Here is a 10,719-nt window from a genome sequence, read left to right on the forward strand (position 1 = left end):
GTGTTTTTTGTTTCATTGAATTGACAAACATATTAAACAGTTATTAATTCCTTACCATTATTTAATGTACTCTTGTTTTATATATATATATATATATATATAATATATATATATATATATATATATATATATATATATACATTATATTATATATATATATATTATATATATATATATATATATATATATATATATATATATATATATATATATATATATGTATATATGATTCGTGTCGAATTGTAATCCCTTGTTTCTGCGCATGCCTGATAGTCGGCTACTACTAAAAATCCTTGCGGGGGGTAATAGGCCCACTTTGCCCTAACTTTGCCCCTGCTCGTAAGTAATTTATGGTTTTGAAGCTCCCTATTTCCTAGCCTGTTTACTTTAAAGCACGTGGAATTTATATAAACATTAATCTATTCTTATATTAGATTTTTTTTCTATTACAGTTTTTTCTTTCTTTCTTTCATTTTTTTTTTTTAGGAAATGGGCTGATTAAGGAGTGAAAATTAGCCGGTCCAGCAGTTTCACCTATCGGCTCCTCCTTGTAGTAATTTCAACCAGGAACTGTTTAGGAAAAGCTCGGGAACCTCTTATTTTGCATACATGTATGGAGTATCAACAAGGAATGCTTTATATTTTTTTGTATTTGTCCCATTAATATATGTTATATTGCTAATATTTTTTTTGATTAATCCCTGTGAATTGTCGTGCTAGATCCCTCAGATTGAATAGAAAAGAAAAGCAAATGAAAAAAAAGACAAGGAACCATGTACAATGGCGCACTTAAATAAGGTGAAAAGTCCCGTCAGTCATGCTATTCACAAGGATCTAAAAGTATATACTTCTTAATACGTTGTCATTTTAAGGTGTTGGTGACACGTTCTTGTTATGATAGACTGCCTGGTGGTTATTGAAGATATGGTGAGTTTTTGTGAACCCCGATGCATGCAACAAGGGATATACAGGTGATTCAGGTATTCTGCTCGTAATTTTATACAGTGTACTTTTAAGTATTGTATTTTACTGGTTCCTTTGTATTACGAGTATATTGAAGTTGTGAATCACTTCGTGATTAGTTACGTTGTAGGTCTGCTTTGTTGATTTGCGGTACCGCGTAACTTGGCGCCGGTTAAGCTAGTTTTGAGCCGTGTATGCCGCAGGGAACAAGTTTCCTTCCCCCCCCCTCTTATTACCCAGTGACAGTAACTTGTTATAGTGTATACCCGTGTTTTATGTGGGGGTTTAGTTTGATATAATCGTGCATAGTTACCGAAGTTAATCTGTGTTAACGTATAATCAAGCTGATGAGTTACATTGTAGATATAATGAAAGAGGCTCAGGCCTTGGGTATGAATCCTGAACAGGTTTCTAAGCTTATCCAGGAAGAACAAAAGTCCGCTAAGGAAAAAGCTGACAGGGAAGAGCGCGCGGCCGAACGTGAGCTTAAGAAATGTCAACTGCAATCCGAAGAAGTCGATAAACACCGCGAGCATGAAAAATCTATGGCTGAATTACGGCTTCAAAATGCGTTCGAGGGCAATAGCAGTTCTGTTCCCGGTAGTGCTAATGATTCTTTGCAGGTATATGAAAGGTTAAAGTTGCTGACTTTTAACGATGGTCAAGATGACATAAATAGTTACTTACAACGTTTTGAAAGATTTGCTAAGTTACACAAGTGGAATAAGGAAGATTACCATGTGTACTTTGGTTCACTTCTTAGAGGTCACGCACTTAAGGTTTACGTATCGTTACCTGATGATACTATAAGCAATTATGAAAAGCTAAAAAAAACGCCTTGCTTAGAGCTTATTCAGGAGAGCAAATGTCAGGATAAAGAAACGTACGTCCAGCTGGTTGCTCGAATGGAGCAGTATCTTGATCGGTGGATATCCCTTAGCAATATATCCAAAAACTTTAATTCACTCTTTGATTTCGTAATAAGGGAACAACTGTTAAGTAACTGTAATTCTGATATGATTTTTTTAAGGAACGCAAGTTTGAGACCGCAGTGGAGATGGCGGAGTCAGTTGACCGATTTCGGAATGCACATTTGTATCGTGGTAAGAAGGCTAACCAAACTCCCCTCTTAATATAACCGACTCAGTCACTTGAGGAAGGTAACACTGAGATGACATGTCACGGATGTGGAAAGGTCGGTCACATCACACCTGACAGTCCAGACAATCCGAGAAATTATAAGAGTAAAGGCAATTCAGTCAATTGACTCCTAAGAACTGTGTGCTGGACCCCAGTGGTTATATATTTGATAAACCAGCGGAGGTGATGCTAGATAATGGATGTTCATCAATAATGGATGTTCATCCATTATTGTCAAGGAATCGTTGATTCCTTCTAAATATAAGTCGGGTAAACTTGTGAAAGTATACGACCATTTGGGCATCCCTAAGTATTTTCCACAAGTTAGGTGTCTTATCAAAAGTAAATTTTGTTTTAAAGCTGCTCCTATAAAATTCGCCGATGGACTAATTGGCCTTATTCCAGTTGTGAAATTGCCAGCTGAACTCTATCTTCCTGATGATCCAAGCCTTCCTGTACATGATAAAGCAGACCTTCCATCCTCATTCCTTCCTAACCATCTCGAAGCTAAGGACCCAAACCGTCTGATTCATACCGAGACTTCCTATGCAACCATAGAAAAATAATGTCTTGCCATGAGGAATGGATAAGTTTAGGAACTACCTTTTTGGGTTTAAAAATTTGTCTTGCCCAAAAGATCAGCAAACCTCAAATTATTTAAAAAATATGAAGAACTCAAAAGGCAGTTAACTTGGTCCCCTTTATCCTTCAAAGGGTTTCTCGTATAGAAAAGAGTTACAAGCAAAGATAATATTTGCACTGTATCTTACCGGTTTCCTGTATAAAGTTAAAATGTTTTTCATTGCACTATTCATTAGAAAATTTAAAATTTCATCTGTTTAAGAAAAGAACGGAAATATCTTATTTTGCATACATGTATTATGATGTATCAACAAGTAATGTTTTATATCTTTTTTGTATTTGACTCTTTAATATATTATATTATTAATATATCTTGATTAATCCCTATTTGTTGTCGTGACTGACTAGTATTTATTCCTCCGGTTGAATAGAAAAGAAAAGCAAAAACAAGGAACCATGTACCCACACACACACACACACACACACACACCAAAACCACACAACAAAACACCAAACCATTATTATTTTTACTATATATCCCCTATTTGTGTGGGGTTGTTTGTTGCATTTGTATGTATATAAATATATAATATTATATATTATAATATATATATATAATATATAATATATATAATAAAATATATATAATATATTTTATTATATATATATATCTTATCAATGTATACACATATATATATAAAATTTAATTATATTATATAAAATAATATATTAAAATTTTATATTTAATATATATTTTATATAAATGTATATTATATTTTTATTAAATGTTATGTATATATATTAAAATATATAATTTATATATATTATTTATTATAATTTTTACTTTATTATATTATACACAATAGTTGGGGGGGTTGTTTTTATATATATATATATATATAATTAGATTAATTTTATTATATTAATAAATTTTTATATATATATATTATAAGAAGTATATACAATAATTTCATCATATATATAAATATATATATATTATATTATATATATATATTATAATATATATATTTATTATTATATAATATTAAATTATTAATTTATATATATATATATATATATATTAATATATAATTATATATTAAATTTAAATTTTAATATTATATATAATATAATATTAATATTTATTTTATAAATTTTATATTTAAAATAAATTTTATTTATATTTTAATAAATTTATTATATATATTATAATAAATTAAAAAAAAAATAAAATTATATTAAAAAATTGTATATAATATAATATAATATATTAATATATTATAATATATATATTTTAATTTTATTAAAATAAAATTTTTATTTTTTATATATTAAAAATTTTATAATATAATTTTATAAATTATATAATATATATTATAAATTTTATTTTTTTATCATTCTTCTATTATTATTATATCTATTTTAATTATCCCTTATTATTTTTTCTTTTATTATTATCTATTATACTATATCTATCTATCTTTTTCTATATATATATATAATTAATTTATATATAATTTTTAAATGTATATTTATATATATATATATTTTATATATATTTATATATATAATTATATTTCCCTATTATATAAAATTTTATTATATAAATTATATTTTTTAAATTTTATATTAAAAATTTTTATATTATATTATTATTAATTAAAATTTATTATTTATTAAATTTTTATTATTATATTATTAAAATTATTTTATTTTTTATTATTATATTATTATATATTTTTTATAAATATATATATATATAAAATTTTATTAATTATTATATTATATAATATATATATTATTTTATATATATATTATATAATATTTATTATTATTACAATTTATAAAAATATTTTTTTCATTTATATATTTTATATATAATAATTTATATTTCTTATATATATAATTTTTATCCCCTTTTTAAATTATATTTTTTTATATATATATAATTATATATATATTATATATAATATATATATTATATATATATATATATATAATTTTATATTCTTTTTTTTAACTTTTGTTTTTATTTAACTTACAACAAATACTTAATTTAATTTATTTTAAAAGTTTTAGTATTATTTTTTTAAATTTATTTTTATAATCTTCTTTTATTTTCCCTTACCATTACTTGGGCTGGCTTGGCCACCCAGTGGCTAGGTAGGCATAAAGTGAATTTTCCTTGCCCAAGGGGAACAACCGGGGGGGGTCGGTGACTCGAACCCTCGAATTCGATTGCCGCGTGACAGTCTTGAGTCCGAGCTCTAACCTTCGGCCCCACGGCCTTGACGATCATGGGCTTCCTGATTTTTACTTTGCAATTTAGGCGGTGGTTTGTCATTGCTTCCGCCCGGATTTTTTTTTCGGTCACCATCCTCTATTTACTCGCACTGACTTGAGCTGGCTTGGGCCCCAGTGGTTTGGGCGGGAAATTGAGGTAAGTTCCTTGCCCGGGGAAACAACGCCCGGGTCGGTGCTCAAAACCCTCGCTCGATTGCCGTCAGTTTAGTCCGACGCCTAACCTTGGGCCCACCGCGGCCCCATATTCATATATGTATAATATTAAAAAAAATATAATATATATATGTTTTAATATATATATATTATATTATATATATAATTTTTTATTATATATTATATATATATATTATTATATATATATAATTTTAATTTTTAATTATAAATATATAATATATATATATTATATATATATATATATATATGTATATTGGGCCCGGGGTGGCCAAAATGGTTAGAGCGCGACTCAAGACTGGGGAAATCTGATTCGGGGGTTCGAGTCACCGACCGGCGCGTTTTTCCCCTTGGGCAGGAAACTTCACCTCAATTGCCTGCCTAGCCATGGGGGCCCAACCCACTCAAGTCAGTGCCGGAAAATAAATGGGACTCGATAAAACTCCGGGCGGAAAAATGACAAACCCCGCTCTAAATTGCTAGTAAAAATCAGGGAACCCATGACGAAAGGCGTGGTGGCCAAGGGGTTAGAGCCGGACTCAAGACTGTCACACGGCAATCTAAATTTCGAGGGTTCGAGTCACCGACCGCCGCTTTTGTTCCCTTGGGGCAAGGAATTTCACCTTGTTGCCTCCTAGCCCTGGGGGGGCCAAGCCACCCCAAGTAAATGCTGTCCCAAAGCCCGATAAATGAAAGAATGATTACCCAAAAAGGTACCACCCGGGACTCCGTGGAAAAGGGAAATGGGGACCCTACCACGTACTCACTCCAAAACATCACAAAATGAATACTACAAATTTAAATACCTGCTGTGCCACGGGGCTCAGACATGAAACCCACCCCTTTAAAAAAAGAATATATATTATATTATTATATATATATATTTATATTATATATATTATATATTAATGTGTTTATATAATATATATAATATAATATATATTGAAGTATATAATATACATATATATATATATAATATATATTAATAATATATAATATAAAATTAAATATTATATATATATATATATATATATTTATATATATATATTAATAGATAGATAGATAGAGAGATAGATAGATAGACAGATAGATAGATAGATAGATAAATAGATAGATGGATAGATAGATAAATAGATAGGTAGATAATAGATAGATAGATATGCATTTATAAATACATATACATTTATATATATATATATATATATATATATATATATTATTATATATATCTATATATATATATATATATAAATATATACATTTTATATTTATTATATATATACATTTATTATATATATATATATATATATATATATTATATTTTTTTTAAAAATATAAAAACATACTTTTATATATAATTATATTTTATTATTCTATATTATAAAATATAAAAACCCCCCCTTTATAATTTTATTTAAAAATTCTTTATATATAATATATACTATAATTACTTTTTTAAAATTTCTAGTATAATATATATTATATATTTTTTATTTAATTATATATATATATATATTTATTGTTTTTTACCCTTTTTTATATAAATTTTATTAATTTATGTTTATATATATTATATATAATTAATATATTTAAATTTATATATATATTTTATTTATATATTTATATATATATATTAATATTATTTTAATATTTAATTTTTTTTTTATTATATATAACATTTATAAATTTGCATTTATATATATAATCTATATATATATAAATACAACCCACACACATATATGTGTATATATATATATCTATATATGTATATATATATATATATATATATCTATCTATCTATATCTATATAATATTATATACTTTATCTATATACTGTGTCTCACCTATATGTCTCTATCGTCTTATCTCTCATATATCTATTCTCTTATCTCTCTCTCTCTTCTATATTCATTTTCTATTCTCATATGTCACACTTCTATATCTCTATATCTATTCTCTTTCATATCTTTTCTCTCTATCTCTATATCTTTCTCTCTATCATATCTCTCTTTTACTATATACTCTCATTCTCTCTATACTTCTACTCTCTCATCTCTCATCTCTCTCTCTCTATTCTCTCTCTCTTCTATCTCTCCTTCTCTCTCTATTTATATCCCTCCACTGCCTCATCCTACCCCCCCACCATCCATTTGTACTCATCTTATCTCATAATACTATTCTGACTATGTGTTGTGTGTGTGTGTGTTGTTGTGTGTGTGTGTGTGTGTGTGTTGTGGGTACACGGTTCCTTTTTTTTTGCTTTTCTTTTCTATTCAACCGGAGGAATAAATACTAGTCAGTCACGATAAGAAACAGGGATTAATCAAGATATATTAATAATATAGTATATTAAAGAGTCAAATACAAAAAAGATATAAAACATTACTTGTTGATACATCATAATACATGTATGCAAAATAAGATATTTCCGTTCTTTTCTTAAACAGATGAAATTTTAAATTTCATAATGAATAGTAGCAATGACAACATATTAACATTTATACAGGAAACCGGCTAAGTATATCAGTGCTAATATTATCTTTGCCTTTGATATACTCTATTCTATACGAGTAACCTTGAAGGATGAGAGACCAACGTATTAATCTGCCATTTGAGTTCTTCATATTTCTTAAATAAGTTGAGGATTGCTGATCTGTTTGCAAGACAAATTCTTAACCAAAAAGGTAGTTCCTAAACTTATCCACTTCCCACATAATGGCAAGACATTATTTTTCTATGGTTGCATAGGAAGTCTCGGTATGAATCAGACGGTTTGGGTCCTTAGCTTCGAGATGGTTAGGAAGGAATGAGGATGGAAGGTCTGCTTTATCATGTACAGGAAGGCTTGGATCATCAGGAAGATAGAGTTCAGCTGGCAATTTCACAACTGGGAAAAAGCCAATTAGTCCATCGGGGAATTTATAGGAGCAGCTTTAAAACAAAATTTACTTTTGATAAGACACCTAACTTGTGGAAAATACTTAGGGATGCCCAAATGGTCGTATACTTTCACAAGTTTACCCGACTTATATTTAGAAGGAATCAACGATTCCTTGACAATAATGGATGAACATCCATTATTGATGAACATCCATTATCTAGCATCACCTCCGCTGGTTTATCAAATATATAACCACTGGGGTCCAGCACACAGTTCTTAGGAGTCAATTGACTGAATTGCCTTTACTCTTATAATTTCTCGGATTGTCTGGACTGTCAGGTGTGATGTGACCGACCTTTCCACATCCGTGACATGTCATCTCAGTGTTACCTTCCTCAAGTGACTGAGTCGGTTATATTAAGAGGGGAGTTTGGTTAGCCTTCTTACCACGATACAAATGTGCATTCCGAAATCGGTCAACTGACTCCGCCATCTCCACTGCGGTCTCAAACTTGCGTTCCTTTAAAAAAATCATATCAGAATTACAGTTACTTAACAGTTGTTCCCTTATTACGAAATCAAAGAGTGAATTAAAGTTTTTGGATATATTGCTAAGGGATATCCACCGATCAAGATACTGCTCCATTCGAACAACCAGCTGGACGTACGTTTCTTTATCCTGACATTTGCTCTCCTGAATAAGCTCTAAGCAAGGCGTTTTTTTTAGCTTTTCATAATTGCTTATAGTATCATCAGGTAACGATACGTAAACCTTAAGTGCGTGACCTCTAAGAAGTGAACCAAAGTACACATGGTAATCTTCCTTATTCCACTTGTGTAACTTAGCAAATCTTTCAAAACGTTGTAAGTAACTATTTATGTCATCTTGACCATCGTTAAAAGTCAGCAACTTTAACCTTTCATATACCTGCAAAGAATCATTAGCACTACCGGGAACAGAACTGCTATTGCCCTCGAACGCATTTTGAAGCCGTAATTCAGCCATAGATTTTTCATGCTCGCGGTGTTTATCGACTTCTTCGGATTGCAGTTGACATTTCTTAAGCTCACGTTCGGCCGCGCGCTCTTCCCTGTCAGCTTTTTCCTTAGCGGACTTTTGTTCTTCCTGGATAAGCTTAGAAACCTGTTCAGGATTCATACCCAAGGCCTGAGCCTCTTTCATTATATCTACAATGTAACTCATCAGCTTGATTATACGTTAACACAGATTAACTTCGGTAACTATGCACGATTATATCAAACTAAACCCCCACATAAAACACGGGTATACACTATAAAAAGTTACTGTCACTGGGTAATAAGAGGGGGGGGGAAGGAAACTTGTTCCCTGCGGCATACACGGCTCAAAACTAGCTTAACCGGCGCCAAGTTACGCGGTACCGCAAATCAACAAAGCAGACCTACAACGTAACTAATCACGAAGTGATTCACAACTTCAATATACTCGTAATACAAAGGAACCAGTAAAATACAATACTTAAAAGTACACTGTATAAAATTACGAGCAGAATACCTGAATCACCTGTATATCCCTTGTTGCATGCATCGGGGTTCACAAAAACTCACCATATCTTCAATAACCACCAGGCAGTCTATCATAACAAGAACGTGTCACCAACACCTTAAAATGACAACGTATTAAGAAGTATATACTTTTAGATCCTTGTGAATAGCATGACGACGGACTTTTCACCTTTTTTAAGTGCGCCATTGTACATGGTTCCTTGTCTTTTTTTCATTTGCTTTTCTTTCTATTCAATCTGAGGGATCTAGCACGACAATTCACAGGGATTAATCAAAAAAAATATTAGCAATATAACATATATTAATGGGACAAATACAAAAAATATAAAGCATTCCTTGTTGATACTCCATACATGTATGCCAAAATAAGAGGTTCCCGAGCTTTTCCTAAACAGTTCCTGGTTGAAATTACTACAAGGAGGAGCCGATAGGTGAAACTGCTGGACCGGCTAATTTTCACTCCTTAATCAGCCCATTTCCTAAAAAAAAAAATGAAAGAAAGAAAGAAAAAACTGTAATAGAAAAAAATCTAATATAAGAATAGATTAATGTTTATATAAATTCCACGTGCTTTAAAGTAAACAGGCTAGGAAATAGGGAGCTTCAAAACCATAAATTACTTACGAGCAGGGGCAAAGTTAGGGCAAGTGGGGCCTATTACCCCCCGCAAGGATTTTTTAGTAGTAGCCGACTATCAGGCATGCGCAGAAACAAGGGATTACAATGCGACACGAATCATACATACATACATATATATAATATATATATATATATATATATATATATATATATATATATATATATATATATATACATACATATGTATAATATATATATATATTATATATAATATGTTATATATATAATATATATATATATACTATATATATGTATATATATATATATATATATATAATATATATATATATATATATATATATATATATATATATATAAAACAAGAGTACATTAAATAATGGTAAGGAATTAATAACTGTTTAATATGTTGTCAATTCAATGAACGGAAAAAAACACTCTTCCGTGCTGATACTATGGCAAAAAAACACAATACAAAAACTACTTTTTGTATTGTGGGTTTTTCTTCCGTGTTTTCAATTTATCTAAATCCCTTT

The sequence above is a fragment of the Penaeus monodon genome, chromosome 2 (genome assembly GCF_015228065.2).
Source record: "Penaeus monodon isolate SGIC_2016 chromosome 2, NSTDA_Pmon_1, whole genome shotgun sequence".
Classification (NCBI taxonomy): domain Eukaryota; kingdom Metazoa; phylum Arthropoda; class Malacostraca; order Decapoda; family Penaeidae; genus Penaeus; species Penaeus monodon.